Source organism: Strigops habroptila, chromosome 4, assembly GCF_004027225.2.
Source record: "Strigops habroptila isolate Jane chromosome 4, bStrHab1.2.pri, whole genome shotgun sequence".
NCBI classification, from domain to species: Eukaryota; Metazoa; Chordata; class Aves; order Psittaciformes; family Psittacidae; genus Strigops; species Strigops habroptila.
The window spans coordinates 67,776,579-67,797,690 of record NC_046358.1 but is presented as its reverse complement, the minus strand read 5'-3'; positions in this window follow the sequence as shown (position 1 = coordinate 67,797,690).

Below are 21,112 nucleotides of genomic sequence, written 5' to 3'. Positions count from 1 at the left end.
GGGACTGATGTGCCAGCCCATCTGATCCACACAGTCCAGTAAACCCGATTATCCCTCTCCTCCACCTGGCTGGAGGCAGGGCCCCTCTAATAGTGATCTTAAAATTCTCCACTTCTGTCTTATAGAGAGGGATTAGTATTCCTTATCACAGGAGCTGGAGTAAAACCAGCTCTTTCACTCCATCTGGGAAACTGCTCACCAGAGACTGGAGCAGCAGCTTTCCCGGGAGGATCATCCTTGACCATTGTTCTCCTCTTCAGTTCACGCACCCGTTGCTCCAGAGCTGAAGTAGGTTTTCCATCCCACTTTCTCATGTCTTCTCCGTGATCCCGCAGGTAAAACCATAGGGTGGCCAGTGGTGTGTACCTCCTATATTTTCTTTCTCGAGCAGTAGGACGCCTTCTGTTAATAGCTGAGACATGGGTTGGTACGCGTGGGGAGCTGGATAGATCGGATAAATCGTCTCTCAATTGTTTGAACACCTGGGACAGTTTTTCCACAGCTGAAATGATGGGAGGGGTGAGATTGTCTTCGAACTCTCGAGTTGACGAATCAGGCAATCCACTGTTGGTGATATTCCATCATTCCAGGTCCTTGATGCCAATGTGTGGGCATATGATGATGGCGCACTCCGTGTAAGTTTCCGCCACATGAGTCGTGTACATTCGACTTCATCTGGATCTACGGATGTGTTCCTGGTATCTGGCCTACAATAGATCATCTCTAGAATGGCTGATACCCTCAGGGACTGGATGGCTTTCTCTATCATGGTCCAGTTGGCTGAGCGACTGGTAATATCGTCTTTGTAGGGAAACCTTTCCTTCACAGCTGCCAGGAGCCGCCTCCAAAGACTGAGGGCTCGCTTCTCTCTTGCAATGGCTTTGTCAACTCCTCCTTCCTTAGCAAGTGATCCCAGGTGCTTGGCTTCCTTCCCTTCTAGTTCGTGACCATAGGCCCCATTGTCCCAGCATCGGAGCAACCAGGTGACAATGTGCTCCCCTGCAAGACGGGTGAAATCTTTTCGCATATTCCGCAGCTCGGTTGAGGTCCGGGGTCGAGAAGTGACCTCTTCTTCTTCTTCCTCTTCCTCTGACCCACGTAGTAGTAACTCTTGTTCAGATGCTGTTGCATGTAGTAATGGCATTGGGTCTTCATCTTTCTTCGCTTCGCGGGTTGCTCTTTGTGCCTCTCGTCTGCTTTTGCTTACACGGTCAACAGACATTGTCACAAACTGGCCATTTGGTTTAGCTGCAGTGTTTGTCACTGTGGTTGGAGTGGCTGCAGTGTCTGCCAATAGGATTGGAGTGGTTGCAATGTCTATTGCTGGGGTTGGTGCAGCTGTTGGGCTTGGGAGTTGAGTAACACCAACAGCTGCACTGTCTGTTGCTGTCGGGGTTTGAGTAGCTACTGTGCTTGTCACTGGGGTTGGTGTGGCTGCGGTGCTTGGACTAGCTATATTGTCTGTTGCTGTTGGGGTTTGAGTAGCTACTGTGCTTGTCACTGGGGTTGGTGTGGCTGCGGTGCTTGGAGTAGCCACATTGTCTGTTGCTGTCAGGGTTTGAGTAGCTGTTGTGCTTGTCACTGGGGTTGGTGTAACTGCTGTATGTGAAGTTGGAGTAGTTGCGTTGTCTGTTGCTGTCAGGGTTTGAGTAGCTGTTGTGCTTGTCACTGGGGTTGATGTAGCTGCTGTACTTGGAGTAGCTGTGTTGTCTGTTGTGGTCAGGGTCTGAGTAGCTGCTGTGCTTGTAGTTGGCATAGCTGCGTTGTCTGTTGCTTTGCCATCAGATCCAGAGACATTTTTTTCCCTTTGAAGGTGCTGGATAGTGTTGAGCAGGGCTCTGTAGGCATAGGCCAAGCCCCAGCACGTTGCCAAAATTTGTCCCTCTCTGGTATAACCGGGACGACAGCACACCTCGTTTAAGTGTTTTACTAGTTTTTCTGGATGTTGCACTTGTTCAGTGGTGAAGTTCTAAAGCACTGGAGGGGCCCACCGGCCTAGATACTTGCCCATACTATCCCACACACCCTGCCACTCATGACTGTCCAGCCTCAGGGAAAATCTCTTGGTGGTCCTCCTATATCGTCGTCTAATCCTATACCATATTTGAACCTGATACTGCTGAATTTTTGAGATTAAACGAAGTAGGATGTTCCTAGGACGGGATGGCTGTGGGTAAAACACACTCCTTATGTTTGCCAACATGCTGATCCCCAGCACAATCAGCAGGCAGGTTTCAAGGGTATTCAAAGGCCATCTAAGACCTTCAGAACTCTCAACTGCTGTTGCAAATAGGCTGGTGGGGGAGAGGGGGGTGAAAGAGAATGCTTCCTTCATAAGTTTACACCCCGAGGAGAAAAAAAAAGATATGCAATTGCTAAAATATTTCATTATATACCTCCCAAAGTAGAGAGGTGATGGCCACGCTGGAAGCACAAACCAGACCAGTTTCATAATCAATGAGTCTATTGTATTACAAGTCATTACCATGAAGTACAGTGAAACAAGAACCTTAGCCCAGGCCCCCCAGCCGATAAACGCTAAAACAGCAAATAGTGGCTGTAAGTAAGGTACAACATGCTGAAACTCAGAGATCAAGCGCAACAAGTCTGAGAGCCAAATAATCACCATTGTGACGAGCAGTAACAATGAATGGTTATCACAAATATGATTAAACACACTCTGGTCAGATCTGTCATTATCTTAACCTTTCGTGCCCCACGTTGTGCACCAAAAAGAACTGTCATGGTTTGAGCCCAGCCGGTAACTCAGAACCACACAGCCGCTTGCTCACTCCCCTCCTTCTTCCTCCCCCTGCTCCCGCAGGGATGGGGAGGAGAATCAGAAGAATGTAACTCCCACGGGTTGAGATAAGAGCAGTCCCGCAACTAAGGTGTAATACAAAACCACTACTGCTACCACCGGTGATAATAATGATTCATGAAATAAGAAGGGGAGAGGATACAATTGCTCACCACCCGCCGACCGATACCGAGCCCGACCCGAGCAGTGATCTGGGCCTTCCGGGTAACTCCCCCCGGTTTATATATTGGGCATAACGTGCTGTGGTATGGAATACCCCTTTGGCTAGTTTGGGTCAGGTGTCCTGTCTCTGCTTCCTCCCGGCTTCCCCTCCTCCCTGGCAATGCATGAGACTGAGAAAGTCCTTGGTTGGAATAAACATTACTTAGCAACAACTAATAACATCAGTGTTATCAGGGTTGTTCCCAGGCTGAAAGTTAAAAAACACAGCACTGCACCAGCTACTAAGACGGAGAAAAATGACTGCTATAGCTGAACCCAGGACACTCCACTCCATTCCATTCCATTCCATTCCATTCCATTCCATTCCATTCCATGCCACCACCTGTCAACGCAGTAGTCACAATGCCCTGGAACAGGGTAAAAGGGAGCAGCCTCCTGTGTGCCCTGGCAGAGATAGCAGCCCAAGACTTCTCAGAGGAAGTCCTTGAGGAGCTGCTGGAGTTACTTGTTTGGAGGTTCTAGGAGGAGTTACTTGTTTGGAGGTTCTAGCAGGGGAGCGCAGCTACTGTATGCCCGTGACCAACGAATGGTACTGCCTGTATCGGGGAAGGTCGCCCTCTTTGACTGAGCATGCAGCTTTGGGAGGGATGCATGTGGAGTGGTGAGAGAGGAAGGGGACATCACCTAGCCAGACAGATCAGCCGAATCAACCCTAGTGATCAATAGGGTGACAGACATCACAGCCATATCGCCCTCATGTGCAAGCACAGCTAGAGGTTGGGCGGAGAAGAGGTTCAGAGTTCTCCACTGCAAGGCCAGCTCCTGGCAGGACCAGCTTCTTAGCTTGTTGAAGGGACAGCAATCCTTTTCAGCTGGGTAGCTGTGGTCAGATTATAGGAATGGCTTTTTGAGGAGCACTGCGGAGCTCACCATTCTCATCCCCCATGGAGCCAGGAGCAGCAGCCATAAGCAGCAGACTACAGAGATGTTTCCAGGGATCCCAGTGCTTTGGAGCAGCCACTGATGCCCTGCAGTGGTAGGAAGGATTCTTGCCCCCAGGGTCGATCAGGCTGGGGGCATTTGGCTACTCTTGGCAACCCTTGAAGTGGCTCTAGGTTGAGGAAGAATAGGGCTTGGGCATCTCTGGAGAGCCTGTGGACGAGGAGCAGGTCTTGCTCACATGCTCAGGGATGGCCGATCACCAGTGCTGGAGTCAGGAAGGAATTTTCCCCCGGGGCAGACTGGCACTGGTCCCAGGGGTTTTTTGCCTTTCTCTGAGCATCGAGCAGGACCACTTTTCAGGGCTCCTCTGGTCCGTTCTGGCTGCGTTACTGCCTGCTGCTCATGCACCATGAAGGTGGCTCATTGTGTCCTGCAGCTGGGGGGGAAGGCTTTTTTTCCCCCTTGGAGTGCCTGTAAGTGTCCTTGGGGTTTTTTTGCATTCCTCTGCAGCAATGAGCCAGCCCCTTGACAGGGGTCCTTTGGGCTGTTGTGTCCCAAAGGCTTCTGCTCCTGCCCCATGCAGGTGGCTCCTCATGCCCCCATCCGGGGAGAGGAAGCTTTCATGATATCCAGGGTAGCCCCTGGGGGTTGCTGCTTGTCCTCTGTAGCACTGACCACAGACTCTTGTCAGGGCTCCCCTTTGGGCTTGGTTCTTGCCCGCTGCTCTTGCACCTCCAGGGCACCACTCGTGTCCTGGTGCGCTCTGGCTCCATTGTCCATCGCAAGCTCAAAGCAGGAGCAAGTTCTGCTCTTCCCTTGGCTCCATATACCCGGGGATTCTGGCTTGTGCACAGAGGTGTTTGGAAGGTGTTGATGCTTGTGAGCATCAGCTCTGAAACCAACCCAAAACAAAACCCCATAACATAAAATCATGTTAAATAAGATAAAAAATAAGATAACATAAAGTAAAATATAAGAAACCAAGCCAAAAACAAATGGAATCGTAAAATAAAATCCTGTTTCCTCTTGTAATCTTTGTGATTTGTGTCCTTGAAAGTGTTTTTGGAGCTGAAAAGCCCTGGCATTGGAGGGGAATAACATTGCCATTTTTATTCACCTCAGGGTGACTGTAGGGAATAGGATGGGATGGGATGGGATGGGATGGGATGGGATGGGATGGGATGGGATGCAGTGAGATGCAATGGGATGCAATGAGATGCGATGGGATGCAATGGAATGAATTGGAATGGAACGGAATGGAATGGAACGGAACAGAACATACTACAGTAAGCTAGACTAGAATAGAAATGAAATGGGTTATGCTGTGTGATGCCTGCAAGTCTGCATGACAAGTGGTGCCCTAGGTCTCCTGGGTTCACCCAGGAGAGCAACTCTCTGCACTGCAGGTCCCAGACCCATCCAGGAGACAGGGGCAGGCTCGGCTACAACATGGCTCAGGCAGGGACTGAAGGCCCCAGGCTGAACTGAAACACCTCCCCTGGGCCCTTGGCAGGAGGCGGTGGGGTGGGGGTCTCAGTGGAGATGGGTCCCAGCCACTGAGGCCTTTGAGCACCCCCAGTACACTGGCAGAAATAGACCTGCTCTGCTCATAGGCTCTCCTTTAGACATTGATGGTCGGCCTCTTTGGAGACCAAGTATTGGGCATAGGTACTTTCTCTCTGATACAGTACTGTTCTTAGGCTCTTGTGTTTCAGTATGTTTTCTCAAGCGAAACAACTCAGGCATTTGCAAAAATGAGTACAAGGAAATAAAAACAAATCCAAGGGGAACTGAACAGGTATTTCTTGCCTCAAAAACAATTGCAACCACTTGGTTGAGGAGCATGACCTGCTTCAGACTGAGGCTTCCAGCCTCATTAGTGCTAGAGATGTGGAAACAAAGCTCAAATTAATGAACACAGAAGACTTCCATGATACCACACGTCTTCTACTCTGGGGCCTCCGGGGAGATTTAGATTAGACATTAGGAAGAAATTCTTCCCTGTGAGGGTGGTGAGACACTGGCATAAGTTGCCCAGCAAAGCTGTGGCTGCCCCATCCCTGGCAGTGTTCAAGGCTAGGTTGGATGGGGCTTGGAGCAACGTGGTCTAGGTGAAGGTATTCCCGCCCATGGTAGGAGGGGTTGGAAATGGATGATCACTAAGGTGCTTTCCAACCCAAACCATTCTAAGATTCTATGATTCTATCACTTTGTGTGAGTAGTTGGACTTCATAATTCGATTTGTATTCTGAACTTATTTGTAGAAGCAGTGATTAATTCTGAGTTGTTAAACATTGAAGTACTAGAATAGCAAGGTCTCAACTTATTACAGCATTGCTCTTGTGTTTCACTAATGCTACGCTACATTTTTCAATTAGCTTTCATGCCTCAAATTATTGTGGTTTGAAAATCAGCGATGGAAATACAAAAAATATATGCCACATGTATCTGGAGAGGTTATATGTAAAGATATTTGGATGTTTTATGTCTATATGTGAAAGGAGACTCTTAGTGTTTAAAATATCCACTGGAATAAGGAGATCTGAAAATTCAGTATATTTGAACCATGGTTTCTTAAATTTTAGGTGAGCAGCTTAGCTGTCATTGGCTAGTTGGGTTTAAGTACATCCTATCAGACATTTTTTAGTGAAAAACCTATTCAGCATGTAAAACGTATTGATACAGCCCAGGAAAAAAAAAAGTAACCAGTGGTCCTTAATAACCTAAAAATATTTTGTGATCAGGTTTGTCATCATTTTCCACATTTTAGTATTAGTATTAGCATTAGCATTAGTATTGTAACAACTGCCTTAAAAGCATGCTGTTTTAGAACATGCATGCTTGGCATTGTGATCATGAAGGTACTGTAACAGATTGCAGTGCAGGGAGTAATAGAACAGGAAAAGCAATATGAGGCCTAATATTCAGACATATAAAGTTCAAGGTGTTTACTGAATTGATACCCTCTTTCTAGTGTCTCTAATTATAAAATACGTAGCAGCTGTAGGAGAAAAGAGTATAAGTAAATTTATCAACATTTACCCTGGTGTCAAGAAGTGTTTTTTTAGCATGTAAATTTTCACAGCAATCTTTTTCAATTATTTACTTAGATCACTGGTGCCACTGAGCAAAATACGCGAAACAGGAGCATGACTATGTCATTATGGGATAAGTTTAAATGTTTAATGAAAAAATATTCAATTATATTACCTTTTTACTTCCTCCCTTCCCATTTAATCTTGTCTCTGATAGTAAATAAAATAAAGTTCGTTGGCATCTCACTTCTGAAAGAACTCTGCAAATGTAATTTCTCTTTAAATAGAGTGAAATTAGATCACCCAAATGGTTCATGGAACATGAGATTAATTTTATTTTACATAGTTCTTTTTAATATAGAAATTCTAGGTTTTAATTACAGTTGTATTATTAATAGATTGTAGCACATAAATAGAACAGTGGATGCAATTCCTGGGTCTTTTGTCTGAAAGTTTATAATCTCAACACCTGGCATGAAGAATTCAGGCTGTCACTAATGCCTTTCCCATGATTTTTTCAGGTATTCCACAAAAGAGCATCTCTTTAATACCATACATTCTTGATGCATCATCATGTTTACTTAGTGATAACCCCATTAGAATTCTTTAATCATCAGCTCAATCCTATCTAATTAGAATGTTCTCATTAAAATGATTAGTCCCTCTCCTGAAGGGCTAAGCCATTGATCTGTATTGCTTCTGTGTTAAGCCTTGCACTATGGCCCTTTCCAAGACAAAGTTCTGGCAATAATATAAGACCATGAATTAAATGTTGATTAAAGAACTTTCTAGTTCTGCATTATTGTATCTTTCATACCCACAACCTGCCCTGTGTCTGTATCAAACTAATATTTCATCACATATCTGTTTCATGTGATACATAGAAGCTAGAGGGCATGTTTTAATACGAATATCTATCATACTCCTTCTCCTCCTCCCTGTTTAGAAAACATTATCAGACATGACCAAACTCTTTCTGCCCAACCAAAATCCCGTGAGCCTGGAACAGAATTTCCAAAAGGAAAAGTGTCAGTAGAAAATTTCAGACTGAAAAATTACTGTTTGAGAACTGAAAAACTTAAAGCTAGTTTTGGGCAACGTTAATTAAAGACAGATCTTGCCCTTCAGGATTTGCGTATTGTGGGCTGAACAGAAGTTCAGACTATCTGCAGAAGTCCATATGTCAACTCATTGCACATGCATTAATCAAGTAATAATGATTGAAACCACTTTAATATTGGGGGATTTTCTCTCTACTTCTCCAGAAATTGTTATACAAAAAAGAGATCAAAAAGAAAGGATCTTCAACCCTGTCCAACTCTGTTCATCATTTTTATTACACTACAGACTGCTGATTTGTGCAGGATCAAGATACTTTAAACGGTGTATTTATAAATGTTTTTGTCTAAAACTCAATGCTAATTCCAATGAAATACTACTGTGATTGCTAAGTCGTAGCCCTGGAAATCTTGCATCTTGCATCTGTTCTTGTTCTTCTACATACTTGCTTCCTTGCCCTCACCACTTTGAACAAAATAGTTTGAAAATTCAAGCTATATTCCTAAACTCTCCCTAGATTTTCCAAAAAGACTTACAGGCTCTAATCATCTCTACTAAACTGACATTGAAAAAGGAGAACAGTAATTCATTCTTTGGTTTTGTTTTTTTTTTTTTTTTATTTTTCCAGGTTATCACAGTACACTGCAATTTATTAATTCAACTTTCACGATAAACAGCTCATTGGCCAGTCTCTTTTTTCTGACCAAATGCAGGATGATATTGCTCATACTGCTGATAAAGAACAGGTAGGCTGGAGATGGCCACCAGACCTTGAAGCAGCTGGTGAGCACCTGCACTGGCACTGGTTATATTACAGGAGAATTCTTTCTCTTCTTTAAAAAAGCATAAGTGGAAACCAACAATATTCAGATTCCAGATATTCTGCTCCTTAGAATGTGTTCAATGCACTTTTGAGAAAAACCTTAAGGGCTGCAACAAAACCTGAAGGCCTTTTTTAAAACTTAGAGTATTTTGAAGCAAGATGAAAGGGCAAAAACAAAATTAACAGTTTTTATCTGCGGGGGCTATGTCTGTAAAGTCATATAGAGATTTGAAATTCAGGTTATATACAATTTTAAGACTAGAAAATACAGCTTTTAAGAGTTACTCATTTATATCCCACAGTAGCTTCCTGCACAGAGAACTGGAGGCACAATTAGGCTTGGGGAAATTGTGTATGTTTGGATAAGCCAGTCTGCAGAGGACATAAAGCATATGTTTTAGGAGGTAAACTTTGCTAACTACAGACATTGAAAAGCGTGAGTTTGTAAAAGATTTTCAGCAATAATATAAACAATGTGTAATTCCTTCCAACCCAAGGGTGCGATTGGGATGGGGGCAGGGGAGAAAACCAAATACATGCATTAGTTCTCAATGAGATTTATGTAAAAACACTTCAGAAATGCGTTTGTAAAACATTAATGAAATAATAGTATAAAGCTTGAGACAGATTAAAATAATAATTTTTAAAGACTATTCCATTCATTCTAATCTGCATGTTGGCAGGTATTATGCACAATACTAACCCCTTTCAGGTGTATCAGTATCTCAGGTAGATGACTGCTAGGGAAGCACATAGAAATGAAGAAGGTTTAGAAATAGAAATGGAAATGAGTGAAGGTCTACACATGCTGGGCATAAGCAATTCCTTACTCTTTCTTCTGGTCCCAGAGGCAATGCCTCAATAGGACTAACACTTGTGAAGTGCCTACAGACACTTAGCACTGAAAGTCAGTATGACTCCTCAGGAATTCACAAGTAGCGCTTGGTTGTGGCATTCACTTCTCAGGCCAGAAAGTACCATTATTTTTTTCCTGATGTGTTTGTGAAACCTGGAGATGTTTGTCTGTTTCCATCTCCTTTCCATTACCTGAAATTTAACAGCTATGAAAAAGGCGAAATGGTCCCATTTTGCTTCAACATAACAGCTCAGGTTTTTTAATACACTTACATGGACAGAAGCAAGCGATATATTTTAAGTTCATTATTGTGCAAACCATTCCAGAGAACAAGTACTTGTAACTCTCTCCTCATGATTTTTCATCTATTACCATTTCAGGTTAAAAATGAACAATAAAATATTGAGTGCAGTACATTTTCTAGAGAAAAAAGCTGAAAACGTGTAAGATAAGCATGAGTTACCACATGGTTGTTTATTTGTCCTGGTTTCAGCTGTAACAGATATTTTTCTCCTTCCTAATAGCTGGTACAGTGTTGTTTTGGCTTTAGTCTGAGAACAATGCTGATAACACACCAGTGTTTTAGTTGTTGCTAAGTAATGCATAGTCTGACCAAGGACTTTTCAGTCTCTCACGCTCTGCCAGTGAGGAGGGGCACAGGAAGCTGAAAGAAAGCAAAGACAGGACACCTATCCTGAACTAGCCAAAGGGATTTTCCACACCACAAGACAAAATGCTCAGTATATAAACTGGTGGAGTTACCCAGAAGGGACCAATCACTGCTTAGGTTGGACTGGGTATTGGTCAGCAGATGGTGACAATTGTATTGTGAATCACTTGTGTGTATTGTTTTTTTTGTCATTCCCTGTTTAGTTTTATATTCTCTCTCCTTCTTATTTCCCTTATTATTATTATTATTACTACTAATAGTATTATATTGTCCTTTAGTTATTAAACTTTTCTTATCTCAATGCATGGGGTTTACATTCTTTTGATTCTCCTCCCCATCCCTCCCTGGGGGGAGAAAGGAGGGAGTGTGAGCAAGTGGCTGTGTGGTGTTGAGTTACCAGCTGGGCTTAAACCACAACAGCTGCAACCAGTCTCACTTTTAAGAGTTTTAGCAATCACTATTGAATAAAAAATATCCTCGTATTGGGAAGTATATTCTTTTTTTTTTTTCAGAGACATGATGTATCATTCATTCTACAGGCTGATTATCAGCATCTAACTTCTACTCTGCCTTCGATCCCCTCTTTCATAAATGGCTTTTTGTTTTTTTACAATCACACACCATTTCAGAACCTGAGTTTCAGCATCAAACAGTTTTTGGTGGAACAAATCCTGAAGCCCATCATGTTCCTCCTTTCTCATCTCCTAAATACTTGCTCTTTAGTTTCTGCTGCAAATTGATTCCTCTCATGTCTGTCTGATCCACAGAACATGCCAAATTCTTCTGAGGCTTCAAAGTAGGATTTAAGAGCACAGAATTAAAGTGAAGCACCAGCTAAGAAAAAAATGAATAAATAAATTGAAAATTTTAAGTCACTGAGGATTTTTGTCTTTTTAAGCATTATTTTTACATTAAAATCTTTATCATGTATAAACAGTATTAACCATACTTTACTTTTTTGTGACATGGTCATTTCCAAATAAAAGAGTTGACAAACAGAAAAAGATCCAAGCATTTACTTTCTTATGGTCACTCTAGCTGTCTACAAATCTCAGAAGAGGCTGGGGAATTACTTTCTTGTTTCTATTCTTTAAATAAAAAAACTTTTTCATTTGAAAGACTTGTATAGAAGCAGAAACAGGCTCATGAAAAATGTGCAAATATATACACTCAACTCATAAGGCATCTGGAACAAAAGACATTGAGATGTAGTACAATTAAAGCAAAAGAATATTACATTCTTAAGCTTCCTAACTAATTTTGGTTTTGATGACTCAGTAAATGTGAGTAAAAAATATTTGTAACTGTTTCTTCCAGTTTAGATAGAGATGTCTCCAAATGCAGTGAAAGCTTCGAAGAAAAACACTTAAAGTAGATCTCTATCAGGAAGGAGAATTGAAGGGATCCTGTTCCCCATTCAGCACGCCAAAATGTTTCTGACATAAGTCGAAGAATTCAGTCAAATAGTTTGGTAATATATTTGGCTTTTTTTGTTGTCACTATTAGGCTATTAATGAAGAAAAGTGGTGTCAAATATCACTACAAAACAAATGAGGGGATGCATGCCTTTTAAAATAGGCATGTGTGATAGAATCACAGACTGGTTTCGGTTGGAAGGGACATTAAAGCTTATCCAGTTCCAACCCCCTGCCATAGGCAGGGACACCTTCCACTAGATCAGGTTGCTCAAAACCCTGTTCTGCCTGGCCTGGTATGTAACATTGTATCACTTATTCCTGATCTCTGTATATCAACTATGTCTATATATCAATTATCATAGATAATATCATAGGCAGAATTTTGAAAGAGTTTTTTTTTTTTTTAAATCATACATTGAAATACTGTCTTGCAATTTTTGTGCTGTAGTTTTTTGACACTGGCTCCTCCATCAGAAGAGCTTCAAATGCGGAATCTCTACTGAAAGCAATACCCAGTACTTGCAGGAGTGCTCAGCATTTTTGTTTTTCCAAAATCATGTTCAGTAAGTTCACAGAAACAAGAGTGAAATAAATTAAAAACATGCTATGCCTGGTCTTCACCTAGCATGAATTTATACAGCTGCACAGAAGTCAGTGACCTTGGATTATCTTGTTTAAAAGATATGAAATATATCTAATATAATTTTTATATCTGTAATAAAGTCAGGGTTTAAAAAGCAAGGATGTTTTTGACTTAAAGAGCTAAAAATGCCACCTAGCTTAGAACACAACATACAGTTCAGCAGAAATAGAACAGTATAGCTTACAGAGTATCTCAATTCCAAATTTGTACTAATATATTACCCCAAAATATATTGCAGCTGGAAACACAGCAAGAGAAAAAATTACATAGTACTTTGGAAGAACACGGCAATGCCTGTTTCAGAACAATTAAAGTGCCTTCCAGAGTTATATGACCAATTTTCTAAATAATATGAATAATATGATGTATTTTACTGCATTATGGTGAAAAAATCAGAACAGTGTCAAAATAAGACTGAGTTTCAAATTGGAGTCAAGAATGTCGATCAGCAGGAAATGTATTCCTCTTTTCATAATGTGCTTAACCAGCGCTTTCAATCAAACTGATACAGAATTGTAGGAAAATTTAAGTACAATTGTAAACCTCAAATGTGAAATTCCAGCCTCCCTGTAAATGACACTTCCTAACATATCTCATCTCCTTTCACATTATCCTTTTTCACCTTCTTATGTGTGCTACTAATTAATACTGTCATCTCTCTACTACCTTCCACAGCATTCAATCAATGTCAGCAACTAACCTTATGCTCTGTTACTGCTTATAGATTAATTTACTGAGCCATCTGTCTGTTTTTTCTACTCTAAGAATTTTCACATTGCGGGATACTGTAATAAGCCAAAGCCATTCAATCTCAAATATTGTTTTTGGTCTATGAAAGATGGAATGTTTTGTCTGGAAATACTAGCTGGCTTCATGCAAACATTAGTTGTATCATGATGATCATCTCTCACTCCAGATAAAAATGTTTAATCAGCTTTTTATTATCCTTATTTATACTTTTATTCTCATTTTCTTTATTACTTCATTTTTTTTCAGTTGTATCTTCTCATTCTCCCTCTCCTTCCACATAGCCCGATATGAAGAGGAATTCTATTTATACTATATTAAGGAATAATCAAGCTGTGTTAAAAAAACCCCCAACAAATATAATGTCCGATGGGGCTTGGAGCAACCTGGTCTAGTGGAAGGTGTCCCTACCTGTGGCAAGGGGGTTGGAACTACATAATCTACAAGGTCCCTTCCAACCCAAACCATGTTATGGTTTTGTGGTTCTTTGAATATAATTTAGGTATGGGCAGCTAGAAAAAAACAAGTATTGTCGGTCTTTGCTGGACAAGAATATATAGTACAGCCATTTAACAAAGCTCTGTAAGAAGAGATATGTAGCTCTTACAGAGCCTGAATTCCAGATTAATACTATATACAAGATAGTGATGGATGCAATGTAATGACGTGACCAAAAAGAAATAAATAATACTCAGGAATACAGGTATCTGGATAAATCATATGATCACATAATTGTTAAGGTTGTGGAGACACTGGCAGAGGTTGCCCACAGAAGCTGCGGCTGCCCCATCCCTGGCAGTGTTCAAGGCCAGGTTGGACGGGGCTTGAAGCTACCTGGTGTAGTGGAAGGTGTCCCTGCCCGAGGCAGGGTGTTGGAATTGGATGAGCTTTAATGTCCCTTCCAACCCAAACCATTCTCTGATTCTATGTTTCTATGTATAAAATGGTTATGACAAATTACTAGATGAATCAATTTTACAGGTGAGAGAAAGTGCTTAGTGACTTCTGCTGAGAATCAAGCTGTGTTCTGTGAGCTTTCCTTTCAGAGTTATTTAACTTGAAAAGCTTAATTGAAGCCTAAAAGTTAGCTTTCTTATACATGTTTCAATATAGTTTTTCATTTTTTAATAGAAGAGATGCATTCTCTATTCTATAATGGAGAATGAATTCTTTTGTATTCATGTTTTTCCATTTTTAACTAAACCTTACAAATGAAAATACTTTCTGTTCCAACATGAACAATAAAATCCATACTTTATTTTTCCTCTGACTCACTGTGTGCTCTCAGGAATATCTGTTCAGCTTTTGGTACCTCGGTTTTCCATAAGTAGAGAAAAAAATGAGTTCCTCAAATGGGTGTTTAAAGGCCTAATTAAGTACTGTTTATTTCATTTTGAGATTCTCGGAGGAAAGCAATTACATTGCACATATGAAAAATATTACTATACTAATTAATTCATTATTGAAAGATGACATGATTATCTGACACATTCCAAATATAATTGCACCCATTTCTATTTTTAAGGCTCCCTTTCAACTTGAATAAAATTTCACACCTGAGAAAGAAAAATGTTCTCCTAACTAAATCATCCGTTCTGTGAATAATCCAGTGGAATCGCTTTGCGCAGTACATTGCCAGACTTCACCTTTCTTGTATGCACTTTCACCCAGTAAAATGATGACTTAGGAAAGAAGATTAATAAAAGATCCTATTATGGTAAAAGAAAGAGTTTGTTGGGTTTTTTTTCCTTTTTATTAGTATAAGTCTGCATTAAATCTTCAAGTTTCAAATGAATGAATCCAGCAATTCACTTGTAGAAGTGAACCAAAAATGCAAATAACATCACATCTTGGTGTCTTCTGCTACATTACAGAAAAATATTCCTTTCCTTCCTAAAACTGACTTTCCACTTTCATTACATCTTTATTATTTTTTGCACACAAGGGTTCTCTCCATATTATTACCTTGGGCAGATTATTTATGATATTGAGAGATGGACCAGTGCAGACTTTATGAAGTTCAACAAGGTCCTGCACCTGGGTTGGGGCAATCCCAAGCACAAACACAGGCTGGGCAGAGACTGGATGGAGCAGCCCTGAGGAGAAGGACTTGGCAGGGTTGGATGATGAGAAGCTCCCCATGACCCAGCTTCAAGTGTACGCTTGAGCACAGACACCCTCCATGTACTGGGCTGCATCCGCACAGCATGAGCAGCAGGTCGAGGAGGGGGATTCTCTCCCACTACTGTGCCCTGGGGAGACCCCCCCTGCAGTCCTGCATCCAGCTCTGGGGCAACAACACAAAGGAGACGCGGAGCTGTTGGAGCAAGTCCAGAGGAGGCCATGGAGATGCTGCGAAGGCTGGAGCAGCTCTGCTCTGGAGACATGCTGAGAGAGCTGGGCTTGTTCAGCCTGGAGAAGAGAAGGCTCCGGGGAGACCTTAGAGCAGCTTCCAGTGCCTATAGGCGTACCTGTGGTTTGGATTTGAAGGGATCTTGAAGCTCATCCAGTTCCAACCCCCTGTCAAGGACAGGGACACATTCCACTAGAACAGGTTGCTCAAAGACCTGTCCATCCTGGCCTTGAACACTTCCAGATAAGATTATGCAGTACTAATCGTTGTACAATAAAGAAGGCAGAAGCATTCTACCTGAACATTAAAATATATTACCATGTTGTTAAGCATCCTTGTACGTAGGTATTGAATTTACAGGATATCTGAGCATTGTATAACTATCTTTGAAGGCATATACCTTAAAAGAACCTTTAAAAGGACTAAATGTGGCTAAAAACGAGTTGCTAAACATTAGTTAGAAGTATATTATGTCTCTAAAATATCAAAATAAAGATGTTTCAACATAAGGAAGAAATTCACTTCAGTGATTCACAAACGCTTCACAACTTTTTAGCTCGTTGTAGAAGGTCACACTGATCTACTGCTTCTGATATTATTACAAGTTATATTACTCTCTTTGTGTTAAGGCCATAGCATTACTTGAAATTACTTTCCTAACCACATTTGGTATTTCGTAAATTCAGGAGACAGGTGAAATAGGAAAGTTTTATAAAGCATAAGCTAAAGTGTTTTTGGTAATGAAATTATTTCCAAGTTCTTGCTAATACAGTGGTCTAATAACAGTGTGGCAAAAACGTCATGTATTTCCAAACAACAAGGAGCAGCACAAAATTCTACCCACTACAGGTGTATAAATACTTTACTGAATCATAGTTTACTGAATACTTTACTGAAACAAATACAGGCTGAGTGGAGACTGGAGTAGGAGCAGCCCTGAAGAGAAGGACTTGGGGGTGTTGGGTGACAAGAAGCTCCCCATGACCTGGCCATGTGTGCTTGAACCCAGAAACCTCCTGTGTGCTGGGCTGCACCTGCAGCACCATGACCAGCAAGTCAATGGAGGGGATTCTCCCCCTTTACTGCACTTTGGGGAGTCCCCCCCGAGAAGCTTTACAAAAGATAATGTAAGAAGGCTTAACAGCCACCTCCAGAATGTTACTGAACATTGCATACAATATTGAACTGAATATTTAGTCTGGAGAATTAAACCAAGAGAACCAATTAAGATCTCTGAAATGAATTAAATGTGTTACATCCTCAGAAAAGCAAACTAATAAAAGATAGTCTCAAGTAGCAGTTAGCATTTTTCTCATTGAAAATAGTGGTTAACCAATGCTTCAGCAAGGGAAAAAAGCTATCCAAAACCCCAATTCCATGTAACTATTTAAATTCAAAGTAGGCTTTATTGAAGACTGAAGACAAGAACAACCTGAGTTTTCAGTCACTCAACTCCAAATATGTTGCATTTCAATTTTATTACCCCAAATTCATATAGGAAACTTCTTGGCTGTAAAATTTGGATGAACACTGTCGTTTCTTCAATGCTTACGGATAGTTAATGTCTTGGGAGCTGACTTATGTGCTGACTAGTGCTTATGGATACTACATACATGCTATCATGATATCATTCACAAATACAGTCCGCAATGCACAGGGTTACACAAGTTATGAATACTACAAGAGCTTTTATATTGATGACTTAACAGCACCTGCTATGCAGGAGCTCGAGAATTTTTGCTTGAATTCATCAGTGCAAAAATATAACCACTGACAAAGTCTTCTTTTGAATACTGAGTTAACATGAGAATATACCTAGAGTTGGAAGCTGAACATTTCAGATTAAATCTCAGCTCCATTAAAGTCAATAGGAAAGTTTGCAATAGATTCAGTGGGATTGGGTAATCTATTGTTTTCAATGTTCCTTAATTTATTAGTATTGACCAGTAAATAGCTGAGCTGTTTATATGCAGCCATACTTAAACCATACCGAAAAAGAGATACACAACTTTGTCTTTCAACACTCTCCATTACCTGCAACCCTTATCTCATAAATACCAGCTTTCTTTTTTCTTTCCAGAAGACAGTGACTAAGGATGAAAGAAATTACATATGGATGTTTTTATGATTCATCTATGAGCTGTTTAAAAACAGAAGATACTTTCTTGTTATATATTGGATGATCTCTGTACACACATATATGAAGAACTGTGTTGGTCAGCAGTGGATAAGCAAATCATATAAAGCAATTGTAATGGTATGACTGAATATGTGCTGCATGGATTATGTTTTTTTCTTGAGTATTTTAGTTGATTTGTTTCTTAAGAAATGGGACCAAATTTCCTGTGTAACTGATGTTCTTTATACTCCCTGTAATATAAATAGTGAAGATGTTGCCCGTGGTTGTGAGACAAATGTTCACCTTTCCATCACTGTGCAAGATCCAACACTCATTCCTTTTTCTGACATGTTAAAACAAAGTACTTTAATATAACAATTTTTCTATGTTGCAGTACCAATAGATTTTACATGTTTACTATTAGAGAAGATTTTAAAACAAAACACAGTGAAAGCCCTGCTTGATTTGTAGAGACAATACCTACCATGGAACTGGATGAAATCATGAAAAGGGTAACCAAAGGAGAGTAAAAACCTTTCCTGGAAGCTTTTATTATCTATATACTGCAGAAACTTATAAAAAGTTATAAGCCAGTGCTCATAGAAGTCCTAGCAATATTAATAACATAGAAGCAAAGAATGGTGTGAAGTAATGACTTATAATTATATTTAGAGCATCTAAAACCAACTGATGACACTTTGTTCACCAACTGCATGGAATTTAACAGGAGAAAGCCTATCACACAAGGCAGTAAACTCCACATTGGAAAGAACTACTTAGTTCCAGAGATACAGATGATTACTGACCACTGCAGTGAATACCTTAGAATAGGTTATATTTTTTACCAGAATTTCCTTAAGAAACTTCTAACCTGCAAGAGTTGTAATAATGCACAGAACTTACCATAGAATCACAGTATGGTTTGGGTTGGAAGGGACCTTAAAGCTTATCCAGTTCCAAACCCCTGCTGTGGCGGTTAGGCTTGTTGCCTGGTGTCACAGAGGATGCCCTGTCCATAACCAAAAGCACGTTCCTCTCTTGCCTAGTTTGCACTCTGAGGAGACCCTGTCCTCAGCTCTCCAGCAAGCCCTTGCAGGCACTGATGCCACACAAGCAACACAGGGGTTCAAGAGCCCAGGACAGAACACGGGGTTAAATCATAGGGTCATAGAATTCTGGATTGGTTTGGGTTGGAAGGGACATTAAAGCTCATCGCGTTCCAACACCCTGCCACAGGCAGGAACACCTTCACCTAGATCAGGTAGCTCCAAGCCGTGTCCAACCTGGCCTTGAACACTGCCAAGGATGGGACAGCCACAACTTCTCTGGGCAACCTGTACCACCACCTCGCCACCCTCACAGGGAAGTGCTTCTGCCTAAGATCTCATCTCAGTCTCCCCTCTGTCAGGTTAAAGCCATTCCCCCTTGTCCTGTCCCTACAGGCCCTTGTCAAAAGCCCCTCTCCAGGTTTCTTGTCACCCCTTTAGGCACTGGAAGCTGCTCTAAGGTCTCCCCAGAGCATTCTCTGCTCCAGGCTGAATAAGCCCAGCTCTCTCAGCATGTCTCCAAAGCAGAGCTGCTCCAGCCCTTGGAGCATCTCTGTGGCCTCCTCTGGATGTGACCACTCCAGCAGCTCCACGTCTCTCTCCTGCTGTCGTCTCCTAAGCTGGACTCAGGACTGCGGGTGGGGGGGTCTCCCCAGAGCAATGGGACAGTTGTTTTACAGTGCCCAGGAGTAAAACCAAACACCATCTCTTCAAAGAAAAAAGATAAATAAAACTCCCAAATTAATCCAAAACCTGCTAAAGAAAGCTTTTGCCACAGGTAAAATGGTTGTAAAATTTGGGAAAGATAACAGCTAGCTTCAGCAGAATTTAGTCAAGCCAGCTGCAGACACTTCAGAAAAGGTCAGAAAACCTTTATCAGCATCCTGTCCCAGAAACTGATGAACGCCAAGTGATTGTATTTCTGTAAAAGTAGCAACAGTAATTTATAGTCTAGGATTCTATATTGTATTGTCTCTCAGCACCGATATCCACGGTAGGTATGCATATATTGGAAGCAAAGGTATTGTAACGAGCTTTTAAATCATTGTTTAGCAATCAACCACATAAATTCGACTTGACCTTAGGAATGTCAAACTATGTCTCTGGACAAAACATCATAATTCTAAAAATCCTACTAGAATTTACATAAAAATTCTCTTTATGATGCGAGAATCACATTACATCTATTTCACTTGTTATGGCTTGTGAAGAGGAATGGAGTTATGGAGAAGCCTTTTATTATCATTAAAATCATAACTCTGATTTGCAACTATACCATTTTATGTGGTAGCATTTAATATTTTCAGGTGTGGAATTGTATTTTTGAATTTGTATTCCTTGTACCTTATTCTTGAAACTGGTGTAGGCCTTTAGGCACAGGGAAGCATTTCCCATAATCAACCCTTTGGAGAAGGCCGGATATGAAGGTGCCTTCTGTATGTAGGATTTTTTAAGAAGGCACTGCATTCCAGTCACAGTTCTCCGATCAGCTGCTGGCCTCTATTTTCTTTTTGGTTCTGTGCAATATAACAAAGGTTAAAGCATACAAATACATCAGCAGGTTGACATTTTCTTTGTTTTGAAATCATAAAATCTCTTTAATTTCCGGAGTAGATAATGGTTTGGCTTGGGAGAGTTAGGTGGTTGAATCTGTAGGAGCTGGGTGGACTTGCCTGAGTCCAGTGAGGGAGAGAGGAGTAGGTAGTATTGCCAGTTCTTGTAACGGAGCTCAACAGGGACCATGACAGCAGTTCCAGGTTGGATGGGGCTTTGAAGGTGTCCCTGCCCATGACAAGCGGTTGGAACTAAGTGATCTTGAAGGTCACTTCAAACCCAAACCAGTCTGTGATTCTATGATTTAAAAAAAATTTGATCTTCAATCTCATGTAAAGAGCAATTAACTAACAATGGCACCCTTCCACGGTTTGAAGATTGAGGGCTTATACGAATATCTCCAGCCATACTTACGCTCTTAATAAATCAAATTTATTTCACAGAGACAAGCCAGCAGAAGCCATATTCATCCACGTTAGCAAGATGCACTCATACTGAAAAGATCAAGAAATGAAATTATTTTTCTAGTGATTTAAGTGACTGACTGAAAAAAGTGACTAGATTTCAGCTGCTGAATGTAAGGTTATTCCTTTGTCCAGAGCCACAGAGCAAATCTGTATGAGAATTTAAGAAGAAAATCAAGCCTTCCAGTTCCTGTCCTCTGGTCTCAACCACAATTGATACTAAACTTTTTCCAAGAAGCCTGAAGTTTAATGAACTTTACCATTCATGGCTATAAAATAAATTACTGTTTCCTTTTGCATTTTCAGATCAGGCAGTGAACAGCAGTTTTACCAGAATTGTAAGAGGCTTTTTTCTTCTAGATATTTTAAGCATTCAAGTTCTTCTTACTGATCAATGTAG